The sequence below is a fragment of the Cricetulus griseus genome, chromosome X (assembly GCF_003668045.3).
Source record: "Cricetulus griseus strain 17A/GY chromosome X, alternate assembly CriGri-PICRH-1.0, whole genome shotgun sequence".
In the NCBI taxonomy this organism is placed as follows: Eukaryota; Metazoa; Chordata; class Mammalia; order Rodentia; family Cricetidae; genus Cricetulus; species Cricetulus griseus.
This window is the reverse complement of record NC_048604.1, coordinates 43,536,660-43,546,861: the sequence shown is the minus strand read 5'-3', so window position 1 is coordinate 43,546,861 and position 10,202 is coordinate 43,536,660. Positions and strand designations below refer to the sequence as shown.

General features: G+C 41.1%; 1 pseudogene; it reads right to left on the bottom strand.

The window, feature by feature from the left end:
* Positions 1-2,203: 2,203 nt before the first annotated feature.
* Positions 2,204-8,846, bottom strand: LOC113837570 (annotated as a pseudogene).
* Between the last annotated feature and the right edge of the window lie 1,356 nt (positions 8,847-10,202).

The window sequence follows — 10,202 nt, the reverse complement described above, 5'->3', positions numbered from 1 at the left end:
ACATTAACAAAAGAGAATCATGCAACAAACCTAATGTTACACCTACTTAGCTTCAGTAACCATCAACATTCAGTAGTAGTTTAAATTGAATTTGTATTTTAATATTGTTTATCCTGGAGAGGGTGTGGAGAAAGGGGAACACTCCTCTATTGCTGGTGAGAGTGCAAACTTGTGCAGCCACTTTGGAAATCAGTATGGCAGTTTCTCAGGAAAATGGCAATCAGTCTACCACAAGATCCAGCAATTCCTCTCTTGGGCATATACCCAAAAGAAGCACATTCATACAACAAGGACATCTGTTCAACTGTGTTCATAGCAGCGTTGTTTGTAATAGCCAGAACCTGGAAGCAACCTAGATGCCCCTCAACTGAAGAATGGATGGAGAATATGTGGTACATTTACACAATGGAATATCACTCATCGGAAAAAAAAAAAAACAATGAAATCTTGAAATTCGCAGGCAAATGGATGGAACTAGATGAAACCATCCTGAATGAGGTAACCCAGTTACAGAAAGACAAACATGGTATGTACTCACTCATATATGGATATTGGACTTAGAGTAAAGGATTACCAGCCTGCAATCCACACCTCCAGAGAATCTAGGAAATAAGGAGGACAGTAAGAGAGACATACATGGTTCCCCAGAGCAGGGAAAAGGGACAATATTTCCTTAGCAAATTGGGAGCACAGGGGAGGAGGGAGGGAGGTGGGGAAACGAGAAGGGGAGAAGAGGAGGAGGGAGGAGGGAGGGGGACATGAGGGATCAGGAAGACTGAGTCGGGGGAACGATAGAGGAGAGCAAGAAAAGAGATACCATAATAGAGGGAACCATTAACGGTTTAAGAAGAAATCTGGCACTAGGGAAATGTCCCAAAATCCACAAGGGTGTCCTCAACTAACAATCTAAGCAATAGTGGAGAGTCTACCTTAAATGTCCTTCCCTGATAATGAGATTGATGACTACCTTAAATGCCATCCTAGAGCCTTCTTCCAGTAGCTGATGGAAGCAGAAGCAGACACCCACAGCTAAACACTTAACCTGAACTCCTGGAATCCAGTTTCACAGAGGGAGGAGTGATGAGCAAAGGGGTCAAGACCAGGCTAGGGAAATCCACAGAAACAGCTGACCTGAGCAAGCGAGAGCACACTGACCCCCGCCATACAGCTGGGGAACCAGCATTGGACCAAACCAAGCCCTCTGAATGTGGGTGCCAGTTAGGAGGCCTGGGCAGTCTATGGGGTCTCTGACAGTGGAAGCACTATTTATCCCTAGTGCACAAATGGACTTTGGGAGCCCATTCCCCATGGAGGGACACTCTCTCAGCCCAGATAAATGGAGGAGGACCTAGACCCTCCCCCAAAGGATGTGAGAGACTTTGATGATCCCCCATGGAAGGCCTCATCCTCACAAAGGGAGTGGATGGGGTTGGGACAGGGGGGCTCAGAGGGGGGCATGGGAGGATGGGAACGGGAGGGAACTAAAAATGATATGTAAAATAAAATTGTTTCTAAATTAAAACAATAAAATTTAAAAAACTTCCCTTTCTTAGTCTCCCTTGTTTCACTTTCTTCCATTAGTGACCTGTTTTCATCCTTCCAAATACATTCTTAGCATCCTGGATTCTCTTGCTTTCAAATCTGTTCCAACATTTACTCTAAAATGTTTATGTGGCACCATGATTTCTGTGGGATCACTTCTCCATTTTCAAAACTCCCCTAAGTAACATAGTTGTTTTAAAGTGAGCATTTGATAACCACCAAATACTGCAGATTTTTTTTGCCAACTGTTGCAAGGACCTGTTTAATGTAGTTCTTTTTTGTTTTTTTGGACCTAGGGTCTCTTCTATGTTAGGTATATGCCCTACCAGTGAGCTATAGCACCGGTTCTTGTTAGTTTTTGTTTGGAAACAAAGTGTTATTCAATTGGCCAAGTTGACCTAAAACTTCCCCCTGTAGCCCAGAGGCAGGCCTTGAATTTAAAATCCTCCTGCCTCAGCCTCCCTCGTATCCAAGATTATAAGCTCGTGCTAAGAATTCCAAATGGAAGGAACTCCTTTTTACTTCTAAGTACACTAAAATTCAGTATGGTGTAGCAATAACCACAAGATGGAAAACACATGTTCTGGTATCTTCAATTTTTTTTGATGGTCCTAAATTGTTTATTGGGTATGGATTTTACAAACATTACACATTACACGTATTAGTGGTAATGATGGAGCTGCAGAGTATTGTGCATTCTCCAGGATGCGCAGCAAGAGCCACCAGTAGTGTGATGGAACTTGTGGCCCTTTCCAAGGCCACAGCTCTTGCAGCCAGCAGATGTCAGCCCATGCATCTCTGTGCCTGTGGACTGGTTGGTGAGCCACTGGGTGTCAGGGTTCCTTCTGATAGCTTTATGGAATGGATCAATGAGGGTAACCTCAAAAAACTTATATGTGGAATCTTTGCCAACGCAATAAGAATTAAGGACTCTCAAAGCCCCACAATGATGCCCATCTCTCTCCTCAGCAACACACTTAAGGCCTCCAGCAAACTTTATCTGCTTAACACCATGATGGACTGGCTTGCCCTAAGTTCCACCCTTAGGAACTGGGCGAACATGAATCCTATATATGACATAAACTTGCTTGGCCTTGCATCACAGCCTTTGCGCTTTATCAGGCCTGGTGGAACAGGGAGCCCTGTGTAGCACAGAGAGCTGGCAGTATTGCCAGCAAAGGACCCTCAGAAGAAAGCACATCATGTAAGTATGCTTCTTCCCCCAGAGCTCCTGGATGTATTTGTATTTGGCTCACTTGATGGCTGCCACCAGAGAAAAGGAAGAAGCCTTTCTCCCACAATCCCTTTTGTGGCTCCTCCCCCATCTCCTTCAATTTGTAGTTTTTAATGTGAAAATACATTTACTAGCAGCAGTGAGGAGCATGTGGTAGACAAAAGTTTCAACATTTTTTTAGTTTATTTTATATACCAACCACAGTTTCCCCTCTTTCCTTTAGCTCCCTCCTCCCACCTCCTTCCTACCCCTCCCATTCACTCCTTCTCTGTCTCTACTTAGATGGGGTAAGGGCTCCCATGGGAACCAACAAAGCATGGCACATCAAGCTGAGACAGGACCAAGCTCCTCCCCCACTGCATCAAGGATGAAGAAGGCATCCCACCACAGGGAATAGGTTCAAAACAGCCAGCTTATGCATCAGGAACAGGTCCTGGTCCCACTGTTAGGCGTCCCACAAAAAACCAAGCTACACAATTATCACCCAGATGCATAGGGCCTAGGTTGGTCCCATGCCGGCTCCCTAGCTGTCTGTCTATCAAGATTCAGTGAGCTCCCACAAGCTCATGTCAGCTGTCTCTGTAGGTTTCTCCATCAAGATCTTGACCTCCCCCAGACATACTCATACAATGCCTCTGAATGTCTGAGATACACTTAAAGAAGTGTATCCTTAGATATCAGTGGAATACAAATCAAAACGACTCTGAGATGCCGCCTTACACCTGTCAGAATGGCCAAGATCAAAAATGCTAATGACACCCTGTGTTGGAGAGGATGTGGAGTAAGGGGAACACTTTTCCACTGCGGGTGGGGGTGCAAACCTGTCCAGACACTTTGGAAATCAGTGAGGCAGTTTCTCAGAAAATTGGGAGTCAATCTACCTCAAAATCCAGCAATACCACTCTTGGGCACATACTCAAAAGATGCTCAGCCATGCCCCAAGGACACTTCCTCAACTATGTTCATAGCAGCATTCTCCGTAATAGCCAGAACCTGGAAACAACCTCGATGCCCCTCAACCAAAGAATGGATCAAGAAAATGTGGTACACTGGGCAGGAGAGATGGGTCAGAGGTTAAGAGCACTGGTGGCTCATCCAGAGGTCCTGATAGAGTGGGAGATTGATGGGGGAGATATCTTCATAGAGAGGAACATTGTGGGGTTAGGGAGAAACTGGATGCCAGGGAGGCTTCTGGGAGTGCACAAGGATGACTCCAGCTAAGACTCCTAGCAATGGTGGGGAGGTTCCCTGAACTGGCCTTCTCCTGTAATCAGATTGGTGACTATCCTAGTTGTCATCATAGAGCCTTCATCTAGTAATTTATAGAAGCAGATGCAGATATCCACAGCCAAGCACTAGGCAGAGCTACAGAAGTCCAGTTTTTTTAAATAGAAGTTTTACTATTCAGCTCAGGTCTATCTTACACTCACTATCTTCCTGTATCAACTTCCTAAGTGCTAGGACTTCAGTCATGGATTACAATGCCTGGTTCAGATTACTCTCTTGAAGGATAGGAATAATTGATATCTCTATGCCTAACATTTTTATTAATCCTCACACTAACTGGATAACAAAGGCATCAGTTTCTTAGGTTAAAAAATAAGTCTAGCAAGGTTATATAATTATCATAAGATAAATTATCCATTGCATGTCTGGATTATATTTAAGCTGGGGAAAATATGTGTCTCTATAACACTGTGAAGATACTAAATATAAATGAACTGTATATTTTAAGTCTGTAATACTACTTGTGAAATTCGCCTCAACAAAAAAGGTAAAATGACTTACAAATCAGTTAAAAATGTGTGAGTGCTTACACTTTGAGTTATTTGAACCAAACCATGGTGCTGTAAATGGGAAAGTGTCTCGGACACACGTCTCTGTGACCTTAAACAAACTGTTGAACTGCTCTAGTGTTCAGTTTCCTTGTGTATGAAATAAGGGAAGGGTGGGCTAACTAGGCACTTTCTACGTGCCTCTTTGGTTCTAACAGTCTGGGTTCTAATGTCTATGGCAGAATACTAGCTAGTCTTTATTGTCCCCTTGTGGGTAAAAGCTGAAGTTACTCTGACTATATTTGTATGAGTTAATAGCAATCTGTCTATTATGGCAAAAACCAAATCAATTCAAACAAGCTCTTTGATACTTTACAGTGATGCATCTAGATGCAAGAGTATTTTGATTTCTTTTTTCCTTTTTTCTATTTAAATTAGAAACAAGCTTGTTTTACATGTCAATTCCAGTTCTCTCTCTCCCTCCCCTCCTCCCCTGCCCCCCACCGACCCCCTATCCCATCTCCTTTCTGTTCCCCAGGGAAGGTGAAGCCTCCCATGGGGGATCTTTAAAGTCTGTCATACCATTTGGAGCAGGGCCTAGACCCTCCCCCATGTGACTAGGCTAAGAGAGTACTCTATGTGGAATGGGCTCCCAAAGTCAATTTGTGTACTAGGGATAAATAATGATCCACTACCAGAGGCCCCATAGATAAACCAGACCTCCAAACTGACATATTCATTTAGGGGGTCTGGTTTCCCAGCTATCAGTCTGGGGTCCATGAGCAACCCCTTATTCAGGTCAGCTGTCCCTGTGGGTTTCTCCAGTCTGCTCTCGACCCTTTTGCTGTCACTCCTCCCTCTCTGAAACTGGATTCCAGGAGTAAGGCTCAGTGTTTAGTGGGTGTCTGCTTCTGCTTCCATCAGCTACTGGATGAAGGCTCTAGGATGGCATATAAGGTAGTCAATCAATCTCATTGTTGGGGAAGGGCATTTAAGGTAGCCTCTCAACGATTGCTTAGATTCTTAGTCGGGGTCATCCTTGTAGGTCTCAGGACATTTTCCTAATACCAGATTTCTCTTTAAACCTATAATGGCTCCCTGTATTATGGTATCTCTTTTCTTGCTCTCCTCTATTCTTCCTCTGACTCAATCATCCTGCTCCCTCGTGTCCTCCTCTCCCCTCCTCTTCTCCCCTTCTCTTTCTCCTAACTCCATCTCCCCTCCCACATCCTCCCAATTAGCTCAGGACATCTTGTTCCTTTCCCCTTCTCCAGGGAAACATGTATGTCTCTCTTAGGGTCCTCCTTGTTTCCTAGCTTCTCTGGAGGGGTGGATTGTAGGCTGGTAATCCTTTGCTCTATGTCTAAAATCCATATATGAGTAAGTACATACTATGTTTATCTTTTTGTGACTGACTTACCTCACTCAGGATGGTTTCTTCTAGTTCCATCCATTTGCCTGTGAATTTCAAGATTCCATTGTTTTTTTTTTATGCTGAGTAGTACTCCATTGTGTAAATGTAATACATTTTCTCGATACATTCTTCAGTTGAGGTACATCTAGGCTGCTTCCAGGTTCTGGCTATTACAAATAATGCTGCTATGAACATAGTTAAACAGATGTCCTTGTTGTATGAATGTGCATCTTTTGGTTATATGCCTAAGAGTGAATTGTTGGATATTGTAGTAGACTGATTCCCATTTTCCTAAGGAGTCGCCATACTGATTTCCAAAGTGGCTGAACAAGTTGGCACTCCCACCAGCAATGGAGGAGTGTTCCCCTTTCTCCACATCCTCTCCAGCATAAACTGTCATTGGTGTTTTTATTATTTTAGCCATTCTGACAGGAGTAAGATGGTATCTCAGAGTTGTTTTGATTTGCATTTCCCTGATGGCTAAGGATGTTGAGCCCTTTCTTATGTGTCTTTCAGCCATTTTAGATTCCTCTATTGAGAATTGTCTATTTAGTTCTGTATCCCACTTTTTAATTTCTGTCTGTACTTTTTATTATGTTGACAACACTAAGACCCATAGAATCTTGTAGAATAAGATGTAATTTGAGATATAATGTAGATGTAATTTGAGACAACTTTCTAATGAGTAATTTGTCATTACATATTAAAAGCCATAAAATATTCATATTCTTTGATCTAGAAATGTTATCTATAAGAAAGAAGCACGGATCTGAAGTAAGCTTTTTTTTTTTTTTTTTTTTTTTTTTTTGGTTTTTCGAGACAGGGTTTCCCTGTGGCTTTGGAGGCTGTCCTGGAACTAGCTCTTGTAGACCAGGCTGGTCTCGAACTCACAGAGATTGGCCTGCCTCTGCCTCCCGAGTGCTGGGATTAAAGGCGTTCGACACCAACGCCTGGCTCTGAAGTAAGCTTATTATTAGTAACCTTCTTGTCCCCTTTATTTTATAATAGGATGCAATTTGATTACAAGTAATACAGTGGCTTCAATAGAAAAATATTCAAACATTAAATACAATCCCTAGAAGAAAAACGTGACTTAATGAAAATACCGTGTATTAAGTGGAAAAGATTGCACTGTATGTACAGTATTACAACCAGTTTTCCCTTTATTTAAATATAATAAAAGCCCACATAATTAAGATACCTTTCCTTTCCTTAGAATGATATTTTTAGAAATGAATATTATTCATCCTGCTTGTCTATTTGCTTGATTTTCTGGATTTTCTGCCATAGATACATAAGTCTACCCCCATTCTCATAAATAAAGACAAGGCTCAAAGTGTACACTGGTGGTGCCGTTTTCCACCCAAGAAACAATAGAGAAAGAGAGGATTTAAAGATACCAACACATGTTCATGCATCACCAGCCTGTGAAGCCATATATTACAGGGAAAATGTGCTGTTTTTAAGGCAGTCAGGAATAATGTAATGAAAAACAGAGGATCTGAGCCTGTCTCTTGCTTCCTCACCAATGCACCACAGGAAGTCGTGATTCAAATGTTTATTCCAACCAATATAGCTAATGTTCAATTGAGTTATTTCTTTCATTAGGCAGACATTTTCCAATTCCTTTTTATCAACCAATTCAGAACAAGCAACATGTCTGGTTAAAATTCAGGAGTGGTGAAGTGAGACTCATTACACATTTGTCAATAGTTGACAGGGCATAAAAGGTATTGGCAGATTACCTAACAAATACACATTTGCACACACAAAGCACACTATTTTTCAAAAAGCATTTGTATGTGGATGAATCATAATGCTCTGTCTTTCCTTAGAGCAGACAAAAAGATTTATTACGATGCACAGTTTACTGCTGCAGTTCCTGTATTACTAAGATGACAGCTTCTCATCTCCAGATGTGGAGATGCTTATTCTCACAGGGAAAAGACTAAATAACCTCTCATTCTGTATGGGAAAAAAAGCCTTTCCCCCAAATCACTGCAACTACCACTAGCAGCTGAATAAAAGGCAGTGCATTGATGATCAGTGTGTGTAAACTTATCAGTAAGATGTTATTGAATAGTACTTAGCTTTTAGATTTAGTGTACTTTAAAAATCATTTGTATGTGTGTGTGTCTGTTTGTGGATATGTGCATATGATTGCAGATGCACACAGAAGCCAGCTAGGGCTGTGAGCCACCTGACATGGGTCCTGGAAACTGAACTCTTGGGACATCTGCAAAAGGAGTATGCACTCTTAACTACTGAGTCATCTCTCCAGCCCCTAATATTTCTTTTAAAAATAATGTTTGTTTTATTGTGTACAACATGCCTAGCTTCTGCAATTCTCCTTTTGCTCTCTTAAAAATAGTAGACTAAGCAATAAAGGCTCTATTGATGTGAAAATTTGGGGTAATAGAAGATAATTTGCTTGGAAGAAAGGGACATTAAGGACTACCCCCAAAATACCCATATTAATATGTCTGCTACAATCCTAATGTTTATGCCCACTCACGCCTAACTCACATTGAAATCATAACTTACCAGATGATAGTATCAGGAGGTAGGGGCTTGATGAGGCGATTAAGTCATGCAGAATTTATCTCCATGAATAGGACTTTTGCCACACAATGGGAGGATGCCATTTGTAAATGAGAAATCACTAGACACGGAATCTGCTACTACCTTGATCTAAGACTTGCCAGCCTTCAGCACTGTGAGGAACAAAATTCTGTTGTTTGTAAGCCACCCATCCATGTGGCATATTTTTTTAGCAGTCTAGATTATGGCAGTGCATCACAGTTTATCTTCCTTGAAATCAAGTATAAGAAAAAATCACTCTCTGTGACAAATCCTGTCTCTCCATACCAAGGAAAGACATGCGACGACTATATAGATCACTGACTCTGAAAAAAATATTGTTGCGGGATTGCTTTAAGTAATTAAAATTAAACAGATATGCCAATCTTAATTCCCATCATAAAATTTTTCAAACAGATACCCCAATTTCCCAAAGTGTTTTTAACATTCAATTTTAGGATAGAACGGAAGTCATATCTGTATACCCTCCATTTTTTTCTGGAAAAGTCTCTTCTAGTGTCCCAAAATGAGACTTCATATTATGTCTTAAGACATCAAGGGGAGATTTACCTGTAAGCAATGATTGGGGCAGAAACAAATCAGACAGAAATCTAATTTTCTGCTTTAAAAATATCAGTTCTAGAAGATAAGCTCCATTCCCCTCCCCTCTTTTTGTTCAAGGGATCAAACCCAAGGCCTCAAACATGTTGCAAGTAGTTTGGCTGTGCAAACATTCTTATTAAGGTGATTAGAAATTTATGGCTTTCTGTAGTCTCAAAGTGGTATCATTGTAGAATTTGGTTTATTATACTTTAAGTATGATGTAATAATTTTGGAACAAGAAAAATGAATATTTTTGACTCCACAAAGGTCTAATAACCAAAAGTATGTAGAATTGATGAGACTTCTAAATCTGTAGCAGATGGAGTCAATGTGATGAATCACGTATGGTGAAGAGGCTTGCATTCATAATTTAAATGTTGCTGGACCAGCAATATGGCTCAGATGGTAAAGGCACTTGCCACCAAGCCTGATGATCTGATTTAGAAAGCTGTCACCTGATCTCTTCACACCTACCATGGTGCACATGCACACACACATAAATAAATAAAGGTAATTTTTAAAAGTTCACTATCATATGTGTTCAAGCCATTTGATGCTTACTGTAACATTAATGGCCCAAAGTGTGGTGGTCAAGAGAATAGAACACTTTTGTATAAAAACTATCTTTCGTGTTCTGACCTGTTTTGTCTACATTTTCATATTTTTCTAATGTCTAGGCAATTTATCAGTCAAGAAAATAAACACAATGTGGATATTCTATTTATATTTTGTAATAGTTTGCATTTCTCATTCAGTACTCTTTTTTTCTCCTCTCTCATTTTATTTAAATCAGATACAAGCTTGTTTTACATGCCAATTCCAGTTCCCTCTCCCTCCCCTCCTCCCATGCCCCCCACCAACTCCCTATTCCACCTCCTTTCTGCTCCCCAGGGAGGGTGAGGCCTTCCATGGAGGAATCTTCAAAGTCTGTCAACATCATTTGGAGCAGTGTGTCTAAGCTGAGAGAGTATCCCTCTATGTGGAATGGGCTCCCAAAGTCCATTTGTATACTAGGGATAAATACTGATCCACTACTACAGGCTCCATAAATTGC